Genomic DNA, 9,522 nt, shown 5'->3' on the forward strand with positions numbered 1-9,522 from the left:
ATTCTCAGAAATTCCAGTGAAGCTGACACTGCTTGCCAATAATGAGAATTCCCTCTCTGTGGAATATTTTGGTCACCTGTGGAAATTTTTCTCTAGAATTCCACTACTGAAATTATCTCTCCTTTTCCCCCTGGATTCTTTCATCATGCAGATTTTTGACTCCAATTTTAGGAATTAAGAATTATTTCTTTTTTTTTTTTTTTTACATAGTGAAAACTTTTATATTTGGAATTAGCCAGCTGGACTCAGTTTAGATGATCCCAATTTTGTTGGCAACATCCAAAGCATCATAGTCAGGAGCCAGTCGAACATATGCCTTCTTCTCTCCATCAGGCCTGATCAGAGTACTGACCTTAGCCACGTCAATGTCATAGAGCTTCTTCACAGCCTGTTTAATTTGGTGCTTGTTAGCCTTGACATCCACAGTGAATACCAGTGTGTTGTTGTCTTCTATTTTCTTCATGGCTGACTCGGTGGTGAGGGGGAATTTGATGATGGCATAGTGGTCAAGTTTGTTTCTCCTAGGGGCGCTCTTCCGAGGATATTTGGGCTGCCTCCTGAGCCGCAGTGTTTTGGGCCGCCTGAAGGTGGGTGACGTCCGGATCTTCTTTTTCTTGTGGCTGTGGACACCTTTCAACACTGCTTTCTTGGCCTTCAAAGCCTTTGCTTTGGCTTCAGCTTTAGGAGGGGCAGGGGCTTTCTTTTTCGCCTTCGGCGCCATCTTCCAAGAATTATTTCTATACATGCTTCCCCTAGACCTTGATGTCCAAGACCAGGATTGATTTATCTCCTGTCTTACACAACATTTAACAAACTGATTTTCATATGGTATTACTTAACACATATTTGCTCATTTAATAAAATATGTCGCTATAATTTTGAACATCTCTAAGAAAGGAAACTAATGGGAGATTTTGGATGAAACAAACATTGCAAAGCATAAAAGAACTATCGAAAATCTAGTAATAAATGCTTTACTAAGTTCTCTAACAACCTATGCAAATATATCAGTATCTAAACAGAAAAGAAGTCTGTAAGAACATAAGGTAAACAGTTATAATAAGAACCAATGGAAAAGTCTTTATCTAAGGACTTTAAATCCTTATTAAAGGCCAGTTCAAAAATTCACATTTGACTTGTGCAATGGGTGATGTGAGATGGGATATTTTATAGAAGTTGAGTGACTTTATTTGGACTATAGAATTTACAGAGAATAAAAATATTCCCATGATGTGTTTATTCCATTAACAAAATGGGATGAGTGGAAAAATGGCTCTACGTGACATGCTGAGAACTCTTAAGGAAAAACTACATGTTAGAACTGGTATGAAATCCTCCTAATTTGGGTACTTTTGGTAATGGGAATTTGGAGTGAAAAAGCATATTGTTGCATTCATTTATGTCTTGTAAGTCATTTTTTTTTAAATTTAGTACCGTTAGAAATATGAACTTTCTTGACTCCTAAAATAATAAACAGGCAATCTTCCATCCTTGAGGATATTTGTCTACAGCAAGAAGATAAAGGGGCTGATAGTACTGCTTCTGCCATAGTCATACATATTCCTAAGATTTCCTAATCATAACCTTATGGTCTATACAGATTACATATGTGAAAATGTTTCTGAATGTTTCACTTGCACCCTGGATGACTGCATGATTGAGTTACAGCATTACGTAGTAATCTTGTCTCATTTAAATCAAGTAAATCAGAGAAATTATCCATGCCCTAAGCAAAGGCAAACCTACCTCTAAAAGTCTGAAATAATTTAAGGTTTTGCACTATAGATATTGCACAGTACTAATTCAAAATTTCTTCTAGTCTTACAGATAGATCCCTTTGTTCCAATGATGCTTAATAGTTAGTATATTTGTTTGGGAAATTTTCAGTGAAATCTGGAGATTTAAAAATACTTAGTGTAGTTAGAAAACACACTATCTTTTTATGAAAACTTTACAATATGTTGTAGCTCAAGGATGTTAAACTTTACTATTTACTTGATGTCACAAACATCAGTACAGTCAAGAGTTCATATATTTATTATCATCAGAGAGATTAAAAGCCCTTAGGTACCTTTTTGCAAAGATGTATCTCTCTCTCTCTCACTCTGAAGTTCAGAGGTTTTTAAGGCACTTCATTATTCACATGACATATTACAACAGTTCTTAAACATTCCAAAAAAGGATATTGATAACATTGAGAGGCATCTAGTCATAAGCAGATGTCTTTTAGGCAACTTATATGTGTGCTGAGCATCCTCAGGAAAGGCCAACATGTGATTCACATCTAAAGGCTTTCCTAAATATCTGGTAGAAATTGACATAAAGATTACCATTTATATGAAACAAGTGTTTACTATTTTAAACATTATAGTTGACATGCTATTTAAAAAGCATGGTAGAACAAAAGCGTTTAAAAACCTGTTAGTGTTTTAAAACTATTTGGCATTAAAGCAAGACTATCTTTTTAGTGGTTTGGTTTTCATTCATGTCAGTTATTTCAAAAGATGTCTAATCTGTAGTTTATATAGTTTATACATAATTTAAGTTAAATCATTTGAATTAATTTCCAGTCACTTACACTGAACAAAAGCAGTTTACATTGACTTATATACTAGTGATACATAGTTATTCGTACACATATAATTATGATTTTAAGTGTTTGATATGGTTCCTTTATCTGATAAATCATTTATTTCCTTAATGTTCAAATTGATAAGTATGAAACATGAAATTTTAAATAAGGCATTAAAAATCATAGACTTTTGAACTTGTTAAGGGGTTTATTAGTACAAAAGAAAGTAACATAGAGATCTTTTTAATACATCAGACTGCTTAAACAAATACCAGTCTTTGCTGGGATACCAGCAAGGATAGGGAACTCACTACCTCACAAGTCATTCTACTTCATTACTGTACACCTTTAACATTAGAAAGGTAATCCTTATGTCAAATTAAATTGCAAAGATATTTTTGTGCAGAGGTTACTTGGCTATAAAAATTATAGTTGCATTACTTCTTCTTGATATTGTTACTGTTAAGTGCTAGGCACCAAGTCAAACAATTATGGGCCTTTGGTAGGTATGGGCCCTTGAGGATTACCTTATTGCATTACCTAAAATTCTAACGTGCATGTGATATCTCCCAAAGTGGAAAATGGCATGTGGCATTTATTAGAATTTGTCTGACCCCGATTTACTGCTAGTGGATATTCTTCCCCAAAATAGCAGTTGGGGTAATACTAGAAAAGAGAGTTACTCAGTTCCTGGAGCCCCCTGTTCCTTTCCTTTTGCTTCCTCTAAGACTGGAGAATGCATTTGGGCCAAAACTTGTATGTCTGGGGTGGGTGGCTTTGTAGGCTATCAGTCAGCATCAGTCTCAATTGGCAGATGCCCATTCTTATGAGCTACAATGCCTGAATGTAGCTACAATGCAAGACACTACAATGCATGAAAGTGAAAGTGTTAGTTGCTCAGTCAGGACTGACTCTGCGACCCTGTGGACTGTAGCCCACTAGGCTCCTATGTCCATGGAACGCTCCAGCCAAGAATACTGAACTGGGTTGCCATTCCCTTCTCCAGGGGATCTTTCTGACCCAGGGATCAAACTCAGGTCTCCTGCACTGCAGGCAGATTCTTTAACATCTGAGCCCCCAGGGGAGCCCCTGGTTCTTAAATATTTTCAGTATTTTGTGTGAATATCCTTAGTGTCTTAATGCAAATATTGAAGACAAAAGTAAAGGAAGGACTCTAAAAGAGATATTTAGAGAAGAAAAAACAAATTCCTAATGGTTTTCTTCTCTTGTCATATTCAGAAACAAACTAGCCATCTCTTTTTCTGTTTTAATAATATATTCTGTTTGAAAAGATCTTACTGGTGGTAGATGTTATTGAATTAAGACAAAAATGTAAATTATATACTGAAAACAATGCCATACATTTTTTAACTTTAAATTTTATGTGGAATTTTTAGGAAGAAAATATGAAATGAACTAGATAGATTTTGCTCAATATTATAAAATCCTCACAATGATTTTATTTAAAGCGTTTACTTGCTAAGAGTGACATTTTAACAGATTTTATGATAAAATGCTTATTTCATTTTAAAATATAAACTGAATATTATCAAGATCATTATTATTCATCAAAGTTAGACAGAAATGTACTGACCCTGAAAAGGATTATTTTGTGAATGTGCATTTGTAATTATTTGGTTTAAAAAGTTCATTCCAGTAAGCAAAGTAGGGAGTTAATGGCTCCCATTTGTAAATAGGTGACATAACTTATTGTAATGCTCAATTATCTCTGGTCCATGAATTGTTCAATTATGCAAGCACTCATCTGCCCTAATAAATACTCATTAAGGTGTGCATCTATGCCCAAAATACAAATTTTCTGTATTATTACTACATATGAACACAGTAAGCTCCAGAGAAATGGATGAACAGCACCAATAAAACCTCTGGAACCTAGATATAATTTGAAAAATTAGATGTCCATTAAAGAACAATAAAATAGGTTTGTTTAGAAAAAATGCATAAAATTATCTTGTTACGTACATTCCCTGATTGGGAGAGTAATAAATGAAACCTCACATTAGCATCCAAGCCCTATTTTTTTATAGAGGAGAAGTGGTCAAGGGTGAAAGAAATAAGAATATCACTCAAGTCATAAGTTAGAATAATAAATAGCATACAGGCTCGCCCTGTAAGTTCTTCAAACTCAAAAAAAGGAGAGTTCATGCATCTCATTTAAACTTCAAAGCAACTTTCTCCTTTTTATGTTTAAACCAAAGCTTTCAAGAATGGAGGCCAGGTTTCCTTTACAATTTAAAATTCAAAGAGCACCACTTTGAAATTTAATAGAGCAGTGTTTGCTAAAGTAAACATTTTAGTCACAGTGACGGCAGATGCCTCTGCGCATCCGCAGCCTTTTCTGCAAGTATTAAAGCAGTGCTTCAAACCATTGGAAAGTCTCTTCCCCAACAGCCATTCAAAAAAGATACAGATTTCACGGAGGGCAGCATTCTCCTTCTCCAAACAAAATGCACCTTTAGTGTTAAAGCAATTCTGAGACTTAGAAACTTCTGATGACACTTTCTAGAGTTCTGCTTTAGAATAATCCAATAGGAACACTGAAAATGAGGAGCCCGGATTCCTGTTAAAGGTTTTTACTACCACTCGCCACCCCCATCCCCAACCTCAAGGGCCTGGTGAAAAAAGGCCCCAGGAAGGAAGAGAGAGAAGTGGGTTAGACAAGCATTTATGGTGATCAACACGTGGTGTGAGAAGCCTTTGTATTATCATAAAATGGGTTACTAACACTGCTGGGTGCAAGGCGCTGTTTCTTTTACAATGCATACCAAATCCAATTACTGAGAAAGAAGGGTGGAAATTCTCTTCTTATTGAGAGCTAAACCAGCTTACTAAACCATGTAATTTTTTCCAGTAAGCCTAGAACATAACCATGTATATGCATTAAAAGACTTTTCTCCATGCATTGACTACAACATGTTATCAAACATCTTTTTTATTCCTGGTGATTATTTACTTCTTGTTGTCTTAAAATTTCTAATTAATTAATGGTAAAATAACTTGGAAATCCAGTGGTCTAGAAAATGCATTAGAAAGATGTATCGTTTTACTTTCAATTAGTTTATTTTTCAGAATCTTTATCCATATACTACATAATCCAAATGAATTTGCTAAGTTATAAAACTTAATAGATTTTTCCAAACCATAATTAGAATTAATTTCTCTTATTTCAATTATATCAAACTAAAATATATTTTGATAATGTCCTTTAAAATACTGTATTTAGAAATACATATTTAGTATAATATCCATATTTTTACTAACAGTCTATAAATAGGAATAGGAAAAACCTCTTGGATTTAAATTCGATGTTAATAAGACAAATAAATATAATTTTCATAATTTTTCATGTTAGTTGCATAACCCTAACTTCTCAGTTACAAATACACATTGATCTCCAGAAACGTTAACTCCTTTCAATCCATGGTATGTTTAAATACATTGTATATAATGACATATGAACTTTTCTTCAAATGGAATTCAATTGAAAGAGAGAGAAAAAAAAAAGGAGCCACATTTCTAAACATGCAAGAGGCAAATACAAATGCCTTCTTCTGTTTGTTGTGCTATCAGTTGAATATGTTTTTCTCCCTGGCACAATCGTAGCATTGCAGTTTTCTGGCAACAAATGGCTGCTGGGGGTCACCAAATGTCTCCGATTTGCTACAGCGTTTAATCTTCTACAAAAGCTGTTTACTGCTTCATATACACTGAACGCCAGGAACATTATCCTTTAAATCATGCCTAGCTGCTAATTAATGGATGTATAAATGTCTGACGGCCAAGTCTTTAAAGCGCAGCCATGAGTGAGTACAGCAGACATTCTGCACATAACTAAAATAGACTTCTGATGAACTATAAACTCTGATTTTTCTACGTAGCTATTGTCATGCTGTGTATCTAACCAGATTGATGTATATTTGAGAAATTTGCTTTAAAGCCATCTGAAACTGAAAATATATTAGTAGTGCCAGAAGGGTTCAGCCGTGCATTATTATTAGGTTACAGGGCTACATTTCTGTCTCTTCTGTGTTTCTCTTGGAAGTCTTTTTGGAAGCAAAACAAAGCCTCAAGATTCTGAATTGAATGCACAGATTTGACATCAGTCATTGTAAGACTTTTGTCACCCTAAGTTCTTGAACTTTCTTTTCTAAAAGAAATAGAAATTACTTTCAAAATATTTCTATCTTTTTTTCTTGATTATGTTCAGGCATCATTGGCTATAACACAATAATTTAACAGAATCACCTAGGTAATTTTTATTGTATGCACTACGTGTCAGGCACCATACTAAGCACTTTTACATGCATTGTTTTGTGTTGTCCTAAGAACTATGCTTCCTACTATAATGCAGGTTTTAAATAATCTTGAGAATCCAGATGAGAGTCAGTGGGTTAGGAATTTAGAAATTTGCTCTGGGTTTCCCAGCTTGCTAAAGCAATCAGAACTGTACGCCAACTTAGCATTAGCTGACACCAGGTCCTTTTGCCATGAGTTTCTATACAATATGTCACTCTTCCATTAGTCTTGTCTTTACATATATGTTAATAGTTTACCAAGATTTTACATTATAACCAGAAAAACTGCTAGAATGTAAAGAGAAAAATCACTACAGGCTAGCAAAGCAAGGGACAAAACATGGTTAAGCTGACGATAAAGAATGGCAGAAGAAACAAATCAAAGGGGACAACTCCAGCTTTCCAAAGTAGTGCCAAAAATCTTGATTACCCTCCTACTTTAGGGATTATCTTCAAATTCAGACAGTGATAGAAAGGTAAGTTAAATGTAACAGCAAAATCTACAGTCTACTCTCTACCTACTGAAGCATGAAGGGAAAACAGACTCTGAGATCATTAAACAGGGACTAAAATTCCACTTCTAGTATTTCTTAATTATTTGACCCTAGGAAAATTCGTTTGCTTCTGAGAGCCTTGGTTCCCTTATCCTTAAAACAAAGCTTCTAAAATTATTGTGGAAATTACATAAGCATGTATCTACCAAATAAATTAAGTGAATGAATAATTCAGAATCAAAAACTCTCATTTCAGGTCTAGCTCTGCCATGGATTACTGATGTAATTTCAAGCAAGTTACTTAAGCACTCTTTCTCCAATTGCAAAAAGGTTAATAATGCTCATTTTATATACTTTGCTGTAAGGATTCAGTGACATAATATTTGCAAAATATTTCATAAATTGTAAAGATCTTTAACAATTATCATTACTTGTTTATTGATCTTACCCCCAAAGCCACCCCAAGTGTCTTCCTTTTAAGTTACAAGGCGTCCCACTGCTGCCCTTCCACAAAATTTCCTATTTTCTAAAATTGTATATCTTCCATTCTGATAATAATCCTCAGTCCATTAGTATAATGACTGTAACTTGATCATCCAAGGAATTTTTTTCTTTACCTGAAAAGTATTTTCATTAGGCAAAATTCAGCCAGGAGTGCAAAATAAAGTAAAAATAAAATGAAGACGACTGTGGAAAGGTGACTGCAATGAAAACAAGTCTGCTCTGTGAAGTGAAGTCGCTCAGTTGTGTCTGACTCTTTGTGACCCCATGGACTGTAGCCTACAAGGCTCCTCTGTCCATGGAATTTTCCAGGCAAGAGTACTGGAGTGGGTTGCCGTTTCCTTCTCCAGAGGATCTTCCCGAGCCAAGGATGGAACCTGGCTGGGCCTCCCACATTGCAGGCAGACGCTTTACCTTCTGAGCCACCAGGAAAGCTCTGTGAAATGATCCAATTCACAAGCATGGCTAGGTCAGTGGGAGAGGAAGGAGACAGGCGCCCTGTTACTGTGTATCAAACCAAGAAAGGACATCTGAGAAATGATAGTGAGGAAGATCCCACTTGTGAAGCTGGCATAGTGGCAGCACTTCTAGAGGTGAACCTTGTATGAAATGGGGTGTGTGTGTGTGTGTGTGTGTGTGTGTGTGTGTGTGTGTGTGGTGAGTTTTTATTAGCTTGGGATAGGATTAGATGGAAAGCTTACAATGGGGTGTTTTATGTGAAATTAATACTTATTAAATTTGAGCAAGAACTTTGAAACTTTTGGAAAAACATGTCACACATGACAGCAAACAAGTTTACACTCATAAAATAGGAATCTTAGGATCCTGGAATGGTAACTTAGACACCATCTAGTACAAGGCTCACCCAGGTAAGGAGAGGTAAGCTTCCATGTGCTGAAAATCTTCAGCTATAGGGAATTTGTTATTTCATGACATATTTATTTCAATGTAAAAATCAAACTGAAATTTATTCTGAGCTAAATTTTGCCTTCTCAGAGCATGACTTTGATCCCAGTTCCTTGGAATCTCTTTTCCATGATACTGTGGCACATTTGAGCACAGATGCCACTCCCCATTTACTCTTCTCTCCTTTCCAAGCAGGCCTTTCAACAATGTATCAAGTGATTATTCCCAGACTGTTTGCATATTCTCTTACTGATGCTCTAGGCTAGTCCTGGTTTAGTAATACCCCTGTCTGGTGGCACAATATGAACATATTTAATATTTGAACCCTTCAGTGCAGCTTACAGAGAGACCCTTCGAACCTGTGATCGGGGCACTAGATTTTATGAATGCAACCTGAAATGATTTTAGCTTCATTACCAGTCAAATAACATCCTTGAGTCATCTTGCTTTTGTCATCAGGTAAAACCTTATTATTTTTCATATGAACTAGTAAAATTTGATCGGACTCCCATATCTTGTTTTTAAGCAACTGATTTTTAACCTAAATATGTTACTCTATTTGTTCATATGATTTTTATTCCAGTGATTCCAGGCCAGCTGAGATAAACCTGAATCCTGTTCTGTCATCTGTTGAATATATTCTGTCATCTGCCAGTCTGATAAAATGGCTTATTTAAATGTAACAAAGAACATCTTGTTGGTGTTTTTGACATGTGTTTTCTCTGGTGCATAG

The 9,522-nt window shown here is 35.3% G+C and overlaps 1 pseudogene; it reads right to left on the bottom strand.

The window, feature by feature from the left end:
• Window positions 1-200: 200 nt before the first annotated feature.
• Window positions 201-721, bottom strand: LOC145521815 (large ribosomal subunit protein uL23 pseudogene; annotated as a pseudogene).
• Window positions 722-9,522: the final 8,801 nt, after the last annotated feature.

The sequence above is a fragment of the Giraffa tippelskirchi genome, chromosome 9, assembly GCF_054371585.1.
Source record: "Giraffa tippelskirchi isolate mGirTip1 chromosome 9, T2T-mGirTip1v1.2.pri, whole genome shotgun sequence".
Classification (NCBI taxonomy): Eukaryota; Metazoa; Chordata; class Mammalia; order Artiodactyla; family Giraffidae; genus Giraffa; species Giraffa tippelskirchi.